At 36.1% G+C, this 14,911-nt stretch overlaps 1 pseudogene; it reads left to right on the forward strand.

Annotated features, from left to right (window-relative positions):
* The first annotated feature begins 1,122 nt into the window (after window positions 1–1,122).
* On the forward strand, window positions 1,123–2,052 carry LOC101711482 (olfactory receptor 4C16-like; annotated as a pseudogene).
* The last annotated feature ends 12,859 nt before the right edge of the window (window positions 2,053–14,911 follow it).

Genomic DNA, 14,911 nt, shown 5'->3' on the forward strand with positions numbered 1-14,911 from the left:
GGAAGAGAATTAAAACAAGTGTCAATAAATATTTTGTAGACAGTAAAAGTTTATAGATTAATAAATAATTATTTTACCATAATGATTAAGGTATCAAGACTCAGTTTCCATATGGTTTAATATTTTTGCCAAAGATCAGATGTTTTGGTGAGAATTTATTATGCTTTTTTTCTTGGCATCCCAAAAGAGAGTAACTATATTACACATTCTCTGATAAAAGTTAGTAATTGGAAGTATGTTGAAGAGCAAGGAATGTTTTTAAAAATAAGAAGAAAATAGAAATGAGGTATATGATGTATTACTATCACAGAATATTTATTTCTGTCCACTTGTATATATATATGTTTTACATAAAACATTGTAAGTGTGTTTCATGGTACCAGCAGATTATTTATAGGATGTAGGAATTTCTTGGTTTTTTTTTCAGTGTGCAATGTCTGAGAGAGTATAACATATATATATATTTACAAATATACTATATACAACATATAATATAGATAATACATTTTATGGGGTTAGGGGTGGGCTACTTTATATCTATATCTTAAACCTTCAATGAAAGTCAAAATATCCTTTTTGCACTTTTGCTACTTTATTATTATTTTTTTTAGCAAAAAATTTATTGGTGGAGCTGGAGATTTAGCTAAGTTGTGCCGCTGCCTGCCTTGAAAGCACAAGGTCCTGAGTTTGATCCCTGGTACCAAAAAAAACAAAAAAGAAAAAACATTTATTGGTACACTTTAGATATACATAAATGTGGCATGAAACAAAATGCAAAACCCATCCTTCAAACTTTATTGAAAATAAAAAGAAAGAATGATGGAAACCATAAGCCTAAATTTTACATCCAATGAAATGTTGAAATTAATCGGAGCCATGTTAGAGCTAACAAGGGCTTGTGTTTGGAGAATGCTGTGGGAAAAAATGTTTACAACTTTATTTTAGGCTGATGATGAGCCTATGCAATGGTCATTAATACAATTAGAATGTCTCCAGTAATAAATACTTACTTTTTGGTTGAAAAATTCTATAACATCTTGTGGCATATGGTAAATTAATTCCTTTTTTTTTTTTTGCAGACAAATCACTTCACAACTGCCCCTTTTTGTAATTCTCAAAACCATGCAGCTGAATACTAATGTGACGGAGTTCATTCTGCTTGGGTTGACACAGGATCCCATTCGGAAAAAAGATAGTGTTTATAACTTTCTTATTTTTCTACTTGGCAACGTTGCTGGGTAACTTGGTGATTATTGCTACCATCAAGACCAGTCGGGCACTTGGGAGCCCAATGTACTTCTTCCTTTTCTACTTATCCTTATCTGACACCTGCCTCTCTACTTCTGTAGCCTCTAGAATTATTGTGGATGCGCTTTTGAAGAAGAACATAATTTCTTTCAGTGAGTGCATGATCCAAGTCTTTTCAGCCCATTTCTTTGGCTGCTTGGAGATCTTCATCCTTATCCTCATGGCCATGGAGCACTACGTGGGTATCTGTAAGCCCCTGCACTACACGAGCAACATGAACCGCAGGGTCTGTGCAGTGTTTGTGGCTGTGCCCTGGATGGGATCCTGTGTGCATTCTTCAGCTCAAATTTTTCTGGCCTTAAGTCTGCCTTACTGTGGTCCCAATGTGATTGATCACTTTTCTGTGACCTGAAGCCCCTGTTGGAGCTTGCCTGTGTGGACACCTAAGTGGTCAACCTGCTCCTGGTGTACAACAGTGGGGCCATTTGTACAGTGAGTTTTGTCTGGCTTATATTCTCCTATGTAATCATTCTGCATTCTCTAAGAAAACACAGTGTTGTAGAAAGGAGAAAAGCCCTTTCCACCTGCATCTCCCACATCATCATGGTCGTCTTGACCTTTGTACCTTGTATGTTTATTTACACACATCCTGCTCTCACATTCTCCATGTATAAGATGGTAGCTGTGTTTTACATGATTGGGACACCTTTGCGCAATCCTCTGATTTACACACTGAGGAATGAAGAAGTGAAAAATGCCAGGATGAAATTGTAGAGGAAGAAACTTATCTCAGATTCAAGATGAATGGAAGTTGGCACAGTTTTCATATTGACCAAAAAAAAAAAATACAAATGTTAACTTCTTAGAGTGACTTGAAAATAGTACTACCTTGAGGAATGACTGTTAGTGCCTTCAGGAGAAGAGGCAGTGTGAACACACAGGAAGTTCATGATCAGTTATTTTGATGTGGAGAAAGAGCAGGAGGTGATCACATATATGCAAATCCACTTGCTTCACTGTTGTCCTCCTGTGTCTCTGACTCTCCACTTTTCTAATATCACCTGTTGTTTTGATCTAAAGTTTTTTCCAACCTTCCCATTGCCTTCTGATATTTCTGTGCCAACAATGACTTGTCTGTATATATCTGAAACTTTTGCCCAGAGCCTTGCATTTTTACTCCTTCAAATGGTTTCCTTTATTAGACATTGGATCTCATCATATTTCATCATAGACCATCCATTTATTGTTCTTGGCTCAGGATAAAGAACTAGACTAATATATTTATTTTGTGAAGGATTCATTTCAAAATGAATCCTTTTCTATTTTAAAAAGCTAAAAAGAGAAAAGTCCCAGGCAAGTTTATGTAATTTTCCACTCAATTCTTTAGATTGTTCTTTAAATTCTTTCCAAGCCTCTACTTAGACCCTTGTACAATAATGACAGAATACCATCCTTCTAAAGCAGTCTTTTGATATCAGGAAGACTACTCTTTGGTATTATACTCACAACATTATTTTATTTGTAAATTTCCATTTTGCTCCTTAATTGCTACCTTTAAACTTTTTGGGAGTATTAAGGTTTCTCTTGAATCATAGAAATTATATTTATTTGTTTCTAATATGAAGTTATTATTTTATACCATAAATGGTTCAAATTGAGATAAAGAAACAGCACTTCAGTTCATGAACTTAATTTGTTCCATGATTCTTAGAAAGATGGCCACTTTCCTGTTTGAACTTTGAAGATGCCCACCATCACCCCAAGCTGAGTTCATGAACAGAAGCAAAATTTTGCTGAATGCTTCTGTTTGTGAGCTAAATTGCATGCCAACACTTTTGATAGGACATTTGAATATATTAAATGAAGACCATGATATTACATTAGGTTGTTCTTACAGAAATACTTACACAACAAGTAAATATAAATTATTTTACAGAGCTTTAAAAACAACTGGAAGATAATATATTGAGCAAGCAGATGATATTGGGATGAAAGGTATATGTCTAAGGTGGAGATGGATGCTATATTTTGTTGCTATCCATCAGCACCACTATCTACAATTACATGGTCACTGAGACATGCTGATTTTATTTTGCCTCCTTATTTGTTTATTTTATCAATATAGAAAATTACACATGGATGACTTTATTTGAGACTTCCATTTCTTTTTATAAATTACTGAATTATATGAAGATTGCTATATTTATGTTAATTTTATTGTACTTGAAACTTCAGAATTATATTTATCTTGAGGGAATTTCCATGTTTCTCTACAGAAATGGAAAAGTGTGGATTCTACCATGAACTACAGTGATGTACTTGCACCATCTTTTCTCAGATTCTGTAAATTTCAAGTTTAAATCCACACAAGCAGTTCATCACTAAACACAGCAGATAAACTATAATTATCCTGTCATAAGTTTTACACTGTAGTATGTTTCACTTGGCAGAGATTTAGCTGGTGTCTTCTTTTACTTGAAGGTATGGAAAACATATAAGGGCTGTATAGTGGATACAATATCAGTGCCTCCTAAAATGTATAATAGGTAATGTGAAATAGAAAGAAAAGGGGCAAAGGGGAAGGAAGTGGGAGGGCTAGGGGAAAGGATAGAAGGGAATGGGATTAATATGAGAAAATGGAAAAATAGGAACAAAATCTTTGTAAATAGGGAGGACTGGAGGGGTTGAAGGGAGGGCTGGGCAAGGGTGAAAAATAAGAACCAAGAGAGACTATGTAAAGGTGCAAATTTCCAACGATGAATGTCATTATATTGTATAGCTAAAATGTACCAATGATTAGAATGAATAATCGATAATGCAAAATAGGAAGAAAAGGTCCAAAGGGGTAGGGGTAGTGGGAGGGGAAGGGGAAAGGAAAGAAGGGAAATGAAAAATGATGAGAAATGGAAAAAGTGGAAGTAAAGTCTTTGTAAATAGGGAAGGGTGGAGGGGGTGAAGGGAGGGCTAGGAATGGGGAAAAAATAAGAACCAAGATGCATTATGTAAAGTTACAATTCCCAATGAGAAATGTAATTGTGTTGTATACCTACAATGTGCCAATAAAAGAATTTAATAAAAAACAAACAATGTCAGTGCCTGCTCAGATGCAGTCTGTCTTAGACGTCTCCTGGACACAGACTCAATACAGAGCCCAGTCTACTGTCTCCACCTCTCCTTCCAACAGAGACCGTGACTTAAGCCTTGTCTGGGATTTTGTAACAGAGATGCAAAGGGAACTGCATGCATAATCCCACCATGTTCTGTGGTTGGAGTCTGTGTTCTCACAGAGAAAGAGGGGAATCTGAGAACTGAAATAATATTTGTGGGGGAAAGATGAGATACATGATCCCATACACCACCTGCCTCCTCTAGGTTGTCACAAGCAGCTCCTTCTCCATTGAAAGGGGAGGACAGTCTTTCCTTGCCTGGACAATGCGACCATGTTATTGGGAGATCTGTCATGCTATGAGATGTGCTGTCCCCAGGAGCGATCACTAGTACCATGTACTGATTCTAAATAGTCCACCAAGAGGGTCCAAATGGTCCAATCTTGCTCCAGAAAAAAAATGGATATAAGTGGGAAAGTTCCAGCTTTGGTTAATATGCATAGACTTGAGCCAAGGACATTTCACAGTTGGGATAGATTTTGAATTTATTAGCATAAAGTAGCACAAATCCAGAGAATTAAGAAATTATTCAACATGGAAACTCTTCCATGACTTGAAATGTGAGTTTTGTGTGATGAATTATGGCCTCCAGGAAAATGATATGTTGTAATACAAATTCCTAGTAGTTCAGAATGTGATCTTCCCCCCCCCTTAAATTCTTTTATTGGTACATTTTAGGTAAATAAGATATAGTGTACTATAAAGTTAAACAAGAACATTTAAAAAGTCATAAACATGGCTTTAACCTAATATCACTTGTATTCTTTACCCCAAAAGGGGAGGATATTTGGCCACAGAGAGACACTAAGAGGGATGTGTGAAAATGAAAGCAGACATTGGGGTAACACTTGCAAATCAAGGAAGTACCACAAATACATTCCTTAAACCACAAGTGTTAGGCAAGTGACATAGAATAGATTCTCATGGTGCTCAGGAGAAACCAACACTCTCAAAACTTTGCTCTCAGCCTCTTCTAGCCCCCAGAACTGTTGTTCAAGTAACCCAGGGTGGTGGAAGTTTTCACAGAAGCTTCAGGAAACTAATATATATATTTCAATAAAAACATTTAGAGCTGGATTTGTGACATATATGCAGGATTTTAGCTATATTAATTTTCTATTGCTACCATAACAAATAATCATAAACTTGGTGATTTCAAATAACACAGATTTATTATCTTTCAGCTCTGTACACTGAAAGCTTGACCTGGGCCTCACTACTCTAAAATCAAGAGGAGACCAGGGCTATGTGCCCTTCTTTTCCTTTATTGAAGCTTAAAGTGTGAATTCATTTCTTTGGCACTTCCAGCTTTTGCAGTCTAATCACATTGCTTGGCTTTTGGCCTCATAACCCAATCTTCAAAGCTAGCCACCCTACATATATTTCACTACTCTTTCATCATTGTCTCTCCACCTGACTGTCTTTTCTGCCTTCTGTATCCACCGTTAAGTAGACTTCTGGTTACTTGGGACCATCTGGGGAATGCAGGATAAACTACTTTAAAAGCAACTGATAAGAAACCTAAATCCTTCTTTTGCTGTGTAAACTAATATATTCACAGGTTCTAGTTATTAAATTGTGGAAATCTTCATGGGCTTTTATTCTGCTTAGTACAGTAGTGCTCAGAAAATGAAACAAAGATGCAAGAAGCTTCTTGGCAAAGTTCTGAAGAAATAATTAGAAAGCCCATATTGGGGAAAATGTTAGAATTTAAGGCCAGAGAACATCCAGCTGACTGTCTTTTGGGAGTATGCAGAAGACCCTGATTTCACTAACAAAATTAACATTTGCTGATAAGGAGAGTATAAAAGCATTTGAGACCACCAGTGAAAGTGGTGAATACCTTAATAAATAAATGAATACCTTAGTGTAAAATTTTGCTCCTTTTTTATTAAGGGCCATGATGAGTTTCTAGAATATCAGGAAGTAGCATTAATATGTGTTACAAGGGCTCTGTGGGGCTCTGTGACAATGATAAATTGATGATGGTGGTTCTGGGGTCAAGATGAATGTGTATAAAATTAGGTGAATGAACATGCCACTAACATTTGCAGGAATTGTTTAATGATGGTAATGATAATGACAGATGATGAGAACAGTAATAAAAAGAAATGTGGTCCATGACCAGTTTCAGTTTTATGTAGAATTTAGACTTAGAATCCTTTTTATTTGTACCAGAGATTGAACTCAGGATCTTGCACTTGCCAGTCAGGCATGGTACCATTGAGCTAATTCCCTGGCCCTAGGCTTAGAATCCTTTGACTGAGTGGATTCAAGTAGAATTCAAGTCTTCTGAAATAGAACTATTGCATTGAAAGTATGCAACTCCCTGGCAACATATTCTCACTATGAGCTCAGCCTATGGAATTCAGTCCTCTCCCCGACTGTACACCAATTACATCAGACCTCTTCTACTCTGAAGGTTGCAGCCACTCTTGTTTATTATAATGGTGAGCTCTTTAGCCACAGGTTTGCTTTCTGCCCCAACAGCTTCTTTAAATATACTAATATTTGATGGCTTGCTAACTGGCTAATACATTGACAAAATATCCATAGTGGACTTATCCAGGGATATGTTAACCACTAATGTGGCCAAGGAGATGGTACCTATTCGAGGGCAAAGCAGATGTGAAAATATTCTCATGATTTCAGAGTTCACTGATCTTACCAGATAGTGCATTACAATTATAAACATCAGCCTGATAGAGCAGAGGAAAAATTTGTTCAGAATTTATTTAAGGGATCAGCTAGGAGTCATCTGTGTAAGGATTTGGGATGCTCCATAGGAACTGAATTGCAAAACAATCCCTAGCATGTTGGACTACCCACTTGCCCAATACTCACTATTCCAAGATCCAAGGGGTGTTAAGACTCCCTGAAACACATTTTCATGCCTTCATTTTCACGAGGATAGACTCATGGTTACTGCAAAGAACATACCTGCCAGAGATGCAGTGGAAATCATCAGGTTTGTGCTCGTTATACAAGTGAGTGAACTAGCAGGAAAGGTACTCAGTTTGATTATTAGGGGAGAGTGGATACATCACAACACACTGCAGGAACAACTGCAGAAACAGCAGCCCAATAAGAACAAGATGATTCAGGAACTGAACACTTGGAAGAGAAATTTACAGTTATCCTTCAAGGCATACAACTGAAACTAACGGAAGTGCTCATCAAGAGTGAGAGAGAAACCTAGGCAAGAGTGTAAAAGGGAGATGTTCTAAATCAATGTGATTCTTGACATTGCTACAACAATAAGGAGAGTATCTTACATCTGTTCCTTTCATTTTTTTTCCTGATTGATATTTTTGGTTAAGGACACAAATGTGATATATTTACTGGAAGAGTAAAACTGCCTTCATTTTATAAATCTTGAGTTATACATTCTCCAATTCTTGTGCCAAAGCTATGAATTTGCAAAAATCCTTTATCACTGTGGTAGCTAGAACATTTGGAATTATACAGGCATTAAAAGATTAATAATAGATGATCATAACCAGTTGGAAGATACAGCCAAACAAGTCTGGTCAACTCTAAGACATTAATCTTAGGGCCCTGCATAGTTAAAGAAATTAGAGAATTTGCTGCACCTAAGTGACTAGATTATCAATTGATCTTTGCCTTCATTTTTTTTCCCTTAGATATGGTCTTGCTTTATAGTGTAAACTGGCCTTGAACCCACTATATAGCCCAGGCTAGCTTCAAACTCTTGAAGATCCTCCTGCCTCAGCCTCCCAATTGCTAGGAATACAAGGGTGTACCACCATGCCCTGCTTTCTTTGCTTTCATTTGAACTCATTTCTATTGACCAATTTTTACATTTGCTAGTCCTGCCATTGTACCTGAAGGCAGAAACTCTCGATTTTTGCTTAAAGGAGATGAAACAAAAGTTATTTTGAGTCTCCAGATCTGCAGATGGAGTTTATGTATATAAACTGGGTAATATATTGATCATATACTTTCTACTGGAAAAAAAATCTCCCAAACTTCTGCTTAGGGTATGTGGGGGAAATCAATTGGGTCACGATGTGATCTGGCTGCTGACATCCCAGGGGCAACAAGAAGAAAGGGAGATCTATCTGTCTGTGCAGATTTCTATTTAGATCCAGAAATATTTATGTCCCCACTGTGTATAAAGTGTTGCAGTACTGCCCACACTCATTGCAGCATTAGTGAAGCATCTACAAAGAGGTAAAATTCTAAACTACTAGCTAGCAGATACCTAGCCTTCTCAAATTACCTCCTTGTGCCCTTGTCAAAATATTAATACTATCAACACATGAGGTCATTTTATACATTGAGTTTTTAAATCCTTTTAGAATCTTTTTACCTCACTTCTGACTACAGCGTAATGAATTTTTAAAATCATTTCTGTTTACTTTTGCCATCATGCAACTGAAATTATTAGATACAGAGTAAGAAAAAGACCTATCTTTTCACTTAGCTAAGAAAACAACATTACTAAGATTTATGCTATGCCAGGAACTCTTACCAAATATCCACGATAAATGTAAACATTAAATGTCATAAACATTAACTAAAAATTGTAGTAGTAACAATAATGAAAAAGGGAACCAGAGATTTAGAAACAAAGAGAGGAAGGGGAAGGGGAATAAAAAAGAATCAAGATGTGTTACATAGACACACCTGCTCCTTGAACTTCACGTATTGCAAAAAAATCCTAATGAAAGGAAATTAACATGGAAACAAACAAATAAACATAAAACAATATTAAAACAAATAAAATTAGGAAACATATACATCAGTTTTTTTATGAAATGGGATGAGAAGAAATTAGGCAGTAGAAGTGCATTAAATGACTTGGGAAATGGGATATGGTAGAAAGAATGAAAACAAGCTTTATAAAAATTTTTTGAAAGATTGAACTTACTTATGTTAAGAAAAAGCCATATACAATTACTAGCATAAAATATTAGCCTTATTCATGGGACCAGAGGAAAACCATATATATAATGAATGAAAATAATGATACTTTTAAGATAATGAGTAATGATCATAAAATATATATTTTATATTTGACATCATATATTTGAATTTAAAGTATCTGAAATAGAGTACACTTGAAATGCCAAAGCAATAGCAAGTTAAAATCATCAGTTTGATTTTTCAAACTTGTCCAAGAATAACCATATGAATTGTCATTATATTGACTTCTGCATCTCTGAAATGCTTAAGCTTCTCTTTCTAACTGCAAGTGGTGTCTCCAGGAGTTTAGGAAACTGGGCTTCAGTTCTCATTATCACATAGAAGGAAGGAACTCAAAACCAAAACCCAGATTCCATTTTTCCTGTACTTTTGTGATGTAATTCTCATTCTCCTTCCAAGTCTACATAATGTTAATTTTTAGCTATGTTTATTTTAAAAAATAATTTATAAAAGTGATAGCTAACATCACTAGTTTTTCCTAAAATGTGCATTTATCGTTTTCCTTTAGAATGGATTCTTTTCCATTCATTATTCTAGCTTCAAGAAACAAATCTATCCATTCAAATTTTAATAGGAATTGATTGATATCAAATATGTGAGTTATTTTTCCTTTTCTCTTAGTCTGTGTAAAATTATCTCTGAATATTTATGGAATAATTGTTTTGATCTTTTAGGAAGAAATTTCTTATTGTAAATATTCTTCAATAATGTTCACACTATTCTAAATAAAGTAAAAATTTGGGATGTTAACATTGTACAAATCAGCTTTAAGAGACTTGTTCTAGGTGGTCATGATGGTGCCTGGCTGTAACCCTGACACTCAGGAGGCTGAGGCAGGAAGGCTTGTTATGAGTTGGAAGCCAGCCTGGGCTACATAGTCCGCTCAAGGCAGCCTGAACAACAAATCAAATCCTCTCTCAAAAAACTGTATTTATTATATAAAATGTAAAATGAAAAAAAATATTTTCAAATACTGGTTTCAAATCTCAACATGTCAGAGGTTGGGACAGGAAGCTCAGAAAATTGAGGAATAGTTTACACTCTGTGTCATATAAAATGTAATGATAAAGATCATAAGGATTTGAAAACCTCATTAAATAGTTCAGATGAGTAATAAGCAGAATTGAGTAAAAAGGTGAGTGGTAATCATTAATAATTTCATACATTCATTGGTTAATATTTTAATAAATCACTTGATTTAAAATATTAGTTCTTTATAGATGGAAAAGTCCATGGAAATTACAATTGCTCATATTGTCAGAAGAAATGATGCCTCTGGAATTTGAGGGGTTTTTTTCTAAATCATATAAAGGGAGCAGCAGATCAGAAACAAGGTGCTTTGTCTGCCTTAGAATATCATAGATTCCATCAATTTTATAATAATGCTTGACATTTTCACTGAATATGGATGGTAGTATGGAAGAAAATTCTAGTGATCACTGTTGGAGGAGTTTAAGTTATGTAATTAATAAGTTTAAATTATATAATTAGTGGTTATATTTTATATATTTTTCCACAAAACTGAAAAGACCTAAGGAGTGTGTAAGAAAAATAATTTTTTTCTGGAAGTACTTGATTTGATTATTCATAGTTATAACTGTTTTCTTTTGCAATATATTGGATTAGAGGGCTTGTTTAATAAATATATTACCTTGATTTAAGCTCTTCAATTTGTGAAATGGAAAATTTTCCTTCCTATTCCATATCTTGGTACTTAGTTAAGGATTATAAATAAAAGATAGTTGTCAAGAGGCCGGGGATTTATCTCAGTGGCTCCGCAACCTACCTTGCAAAGCACAAAGTCCCGAGTTAGATCCCCGGTACCAAAAAAAAAAAAAAAAGTTGTCAAAATAGGTCACAATGTTTACATAAATCTATATAGAGAATCCTAAACTCATTGAAGAAAATAAGCATCCCTTCTTTTACAAATACCTTTCAGTCACAAATTATTCTTTTAAATGAATACTAAGATAACATTTAGTTAACCATTGCATTTTATTACATATTTATGCCTGACTTGTTTTATATGGAGGTTTTTTTTACTTATTTCTCACAAAAATAACTTTAGTAATATGTAATATCACCATTTTACAGATGAGGAAATTGAAGCTCAGAGAGTTATGAAATTGGCCTAAGGTTATTTAACGGTTAGGTTTTCAACACATATTGGAAACCTAATTCAGGCAAGTCACCTGTAAAGATAACATGTTTTCTTACACATAACACCCCTCATTTTATTTTAAAGACCAAGTAAATATCAGTAATGTTTCCTACAGGGAAAAAAAAACCTGTGAAAATAAGGAATCCAAGATAAGGCTGAAAATCAACAGTCAAATATTTTATTATTTTTGCTCTTTGATAGAGATGATGGTGAGACATTGGAGTTCTGAGTGTTCTTCTCAAGATTATATTCAGTGTAGATTTTATTACTGAATTTCTTGGAGGAGAGATGACAGTATCAGGTATTTTGAAGCTTCAAATACGATGGTTGTCCTAGGTACTTTTCTCATTGCTGAGACAAAATACCCCACACACAAAGTTAAAGAGGAAAGGTTTATTTGGCTCACAGTTTGTAGAGGATTCAGTCCATAGATGTCTGGATCCAAAGCAGGGTGTAGGACAGAGGGGCATTGCGGAGGAGAAACAGTTCATGGTGGGCAGAAGGCAGCAAGAACAAGAGACAGGCAACAAGCAAAGACACTCTTTCTGTCCCTTATATCTTATCCAGGCTAGGGTGGATAGCACTCACACCTTTAATCCTAGTGTGGAATCCTTGATCCCAGAATCACACACCCTAGACCCAGCCTTCTCCAAAAAGTCCCACCTCTGACTACATGAGGCTTTGGGGAGGGATTTAGACATAAGCTGTAACAGTGGCATTTCTACTTACTGCACACATAACAGGGGCTCTTAATCATGGCCGTGGCACACCTTGAGCATTCAGTGTCCTTGTGAACCTTTTGTGAGTTTACTGTCCATTTCTGTTAAAGATGTAGTAAAAATGAGCATTAGTGCAATAAAACAAAGATCCAGAAAAGAGTGAAAACTATATATTGAGTTCTCAACAAGATGCTAACGAGACAGGGAAGATTTTCTAGCACCCATTGTCCCATAGAGACATTGAATTGAACAATTATCCATGCTTCAAAATACCTTCATAAAGACTAAGAAATCCAAGAGACTTGAGCCCTTGAATGTAATGGAGACATAAGAAAACAAAGCACTGAAGAACATAGGCAGGCCCACTTCACTCCTTCACCTACCCAGACAGTGTTGCCAGGAGAGCACCTGGTTAGGAAAAGAAGACAGAAGTCAGCATCAGACTTTACCTTGGAGCTCAGCACTTGTTCTTCTTAGTAAAACCTGGTGTTGAGCAAGGCTCAGGATCTCAAGACTCCAGGCTAGCAAACATGAGATTCTTCACACTCAACCCAGTGCTAGGTCTCTCCCATCAGCCCTGGGATTTGGGCATACACCAATGCTAGTCTGGCTCTCACACAAGCGGTTTCCAGGCCCACCCTACTGCTGGGTCAGCACTCCTGGCTTTAGTCCCTAAGTGTGGCCCAAGACAAGCCATAGCCTACAGCCTCATCCTCCAGCTGAGCCCCTGGAACCTCATACTCTAGCATGACCAGTGAGATGTCAGGAGTCATCATCACTGAAGCAGTCAGTGCTCATGGAACAGGCTCCAGGCTGATCCATTTGGAACCACATTCCCAGTGGCCAGTGACCGAGGGCCACACTGGAGGGTCAGTCTTCTAGTCCCAGACACTCAGCTCCACGCTGGGCTCTGAAGACCTGGCTTTCTGGTGATTCATCACAGCTTCAAGCTCAAATCCAGGCCCCTGGTTCCACACAAGAGTCCCTACTACCCTTTTCCATTCACATAGAATGTTCAAAACAGTAGAACAATGAAATTTCAAAAAATAAAATAAAAACAGATATTTACATATATTCTATTGAATATCTACATTGAAAATCATTAATTCAAGGAACAAAGTATTCAACCATTGAATCACTCAGTTTGCTGAATTACTGTGGTTGAGGGTAATGATTCTAGGTGTGAGAATTTATTTAAAATGAAGCAAATCCATTTCTAGTTATTAAAAAGTTAAAAAGAAACATGCATTAAATCTTGTTAAGTATGTGTGATGGTTGATTGATTGTATCAACTTGAGTAAGAGAATCTCAGCTACATTGGCTCAACAATTCCATACCCTAGGGTGCAGAAGACCCACCCCAGGGCAGCTTGACTACTGGAAGCAATAAAGAGGAAATGAAGAAGGATGGATCTGCCTCTGTTTCTTTGGAGGAGCTCCAGTCTTTACCTTCCCTTTGGATGTCACCTCCTGGCTTCTAGCTCAGACTCTTCAGCTTCCACCACAGATCCTTCAGCCTCCTGACATGGACCTACATGGGACATGGCAGTGAGCTCCAGGCCTTCAACTAAATCCTTTACATCTCCAGTATGTGGACAGACTTTCTGCACTCTTTCACATCTGACTCTGTGAGTGTCCATTGTAAGCCAGTCTTGTAAATACTTATGTACTCTTATATCTTGTTTTATATCTGTTTCTCTAGTAAACACTGACTGATGCAATATTTGATTTGGTTCTGATTGTGGTGGAAACTTTGAGAATGAACTTTTCCTAAGGTCATTATTATATTTCATCACTATTTTAAATAGACTTTATTACTAGAGAAGAAGACCATTTATTGCTAAAGGTACTGTGAAATAGAAGATTTCATTAGCTGAGAGAACTAGAAGCAAGGACAGTAATTTCAACCAGCCAGCCTTTGAGTTTAGGGAGTCAGAGATTTTCTGTACTAATTATTCCCAAAGCAAGTCCTTGAGCATCACTCTTTACTTTGAACAGTTGCACCCAGATTATACTAGGAAAGTAAAGCAAAACCCAAGCCCTGGAAAATATAGGTAAGATTTCCTTTTGTCTATATCTACAGTAGAATGTTTTGTGTTCTGGGGTATTAAGTATATCTATAAAGTTTAAACACCTGAGTTATAATTGCAAGGCACTATTCTAATTATAGAGGAATCAAATCAAGATGATAAGATAATACAGTACATCTGTATATGACTACACCTGGAGTAGCATAACTATGAATAAGAAAAGCTATATATTTAATAAATTGGGGTGTTAGCTGTTTGAAGTGGTCAAAAAAGTGAGGAGAGATTCCTTTGGGATGGATCTTGATTTAAGGTGAAGAGTTTCTCCAGGTCATTGGAACACATACCCAGGCTTGTGTGTAGTTTCACGGTTTCTTCTAAAGGGAGTCAAGCAAAGTAATTCAAAGTTGTCAAAAACTGCTATGATTTGAGTTCTTTTAATCTGAGAGTCTATAGCAGAGTATAGTACTGCTTTATAAATTCATCAAGAAAGTAAAGTGAGAAAAAACATATAAGAATTGGAGAATGTACTTGGTTCTGAATCTGAATTGTAGTTATGGTCCTATCATTATCATTGCTATTACCACTATTTTGTGGTACAAGAGAAGGCAGACCTGTAATAAATATAATATACAGATAG

Source organism: Heterocephalus glaber, unplaced genomic scaffold, assembly GCF_053883595.1.
Source record: "Heterocephalus glaber isolate CG9 unplaced genomic scaffold, H.glaber_assembly_v1.0 deba00001673, whole genome shotgun sequence".
Taxonomy (NCBI): Eukaryota; Metazoa; Chordata; class Mammalia; order Rodentia; family Bathyergidae; genus Heterocephalus; species Heterocephalus glaber.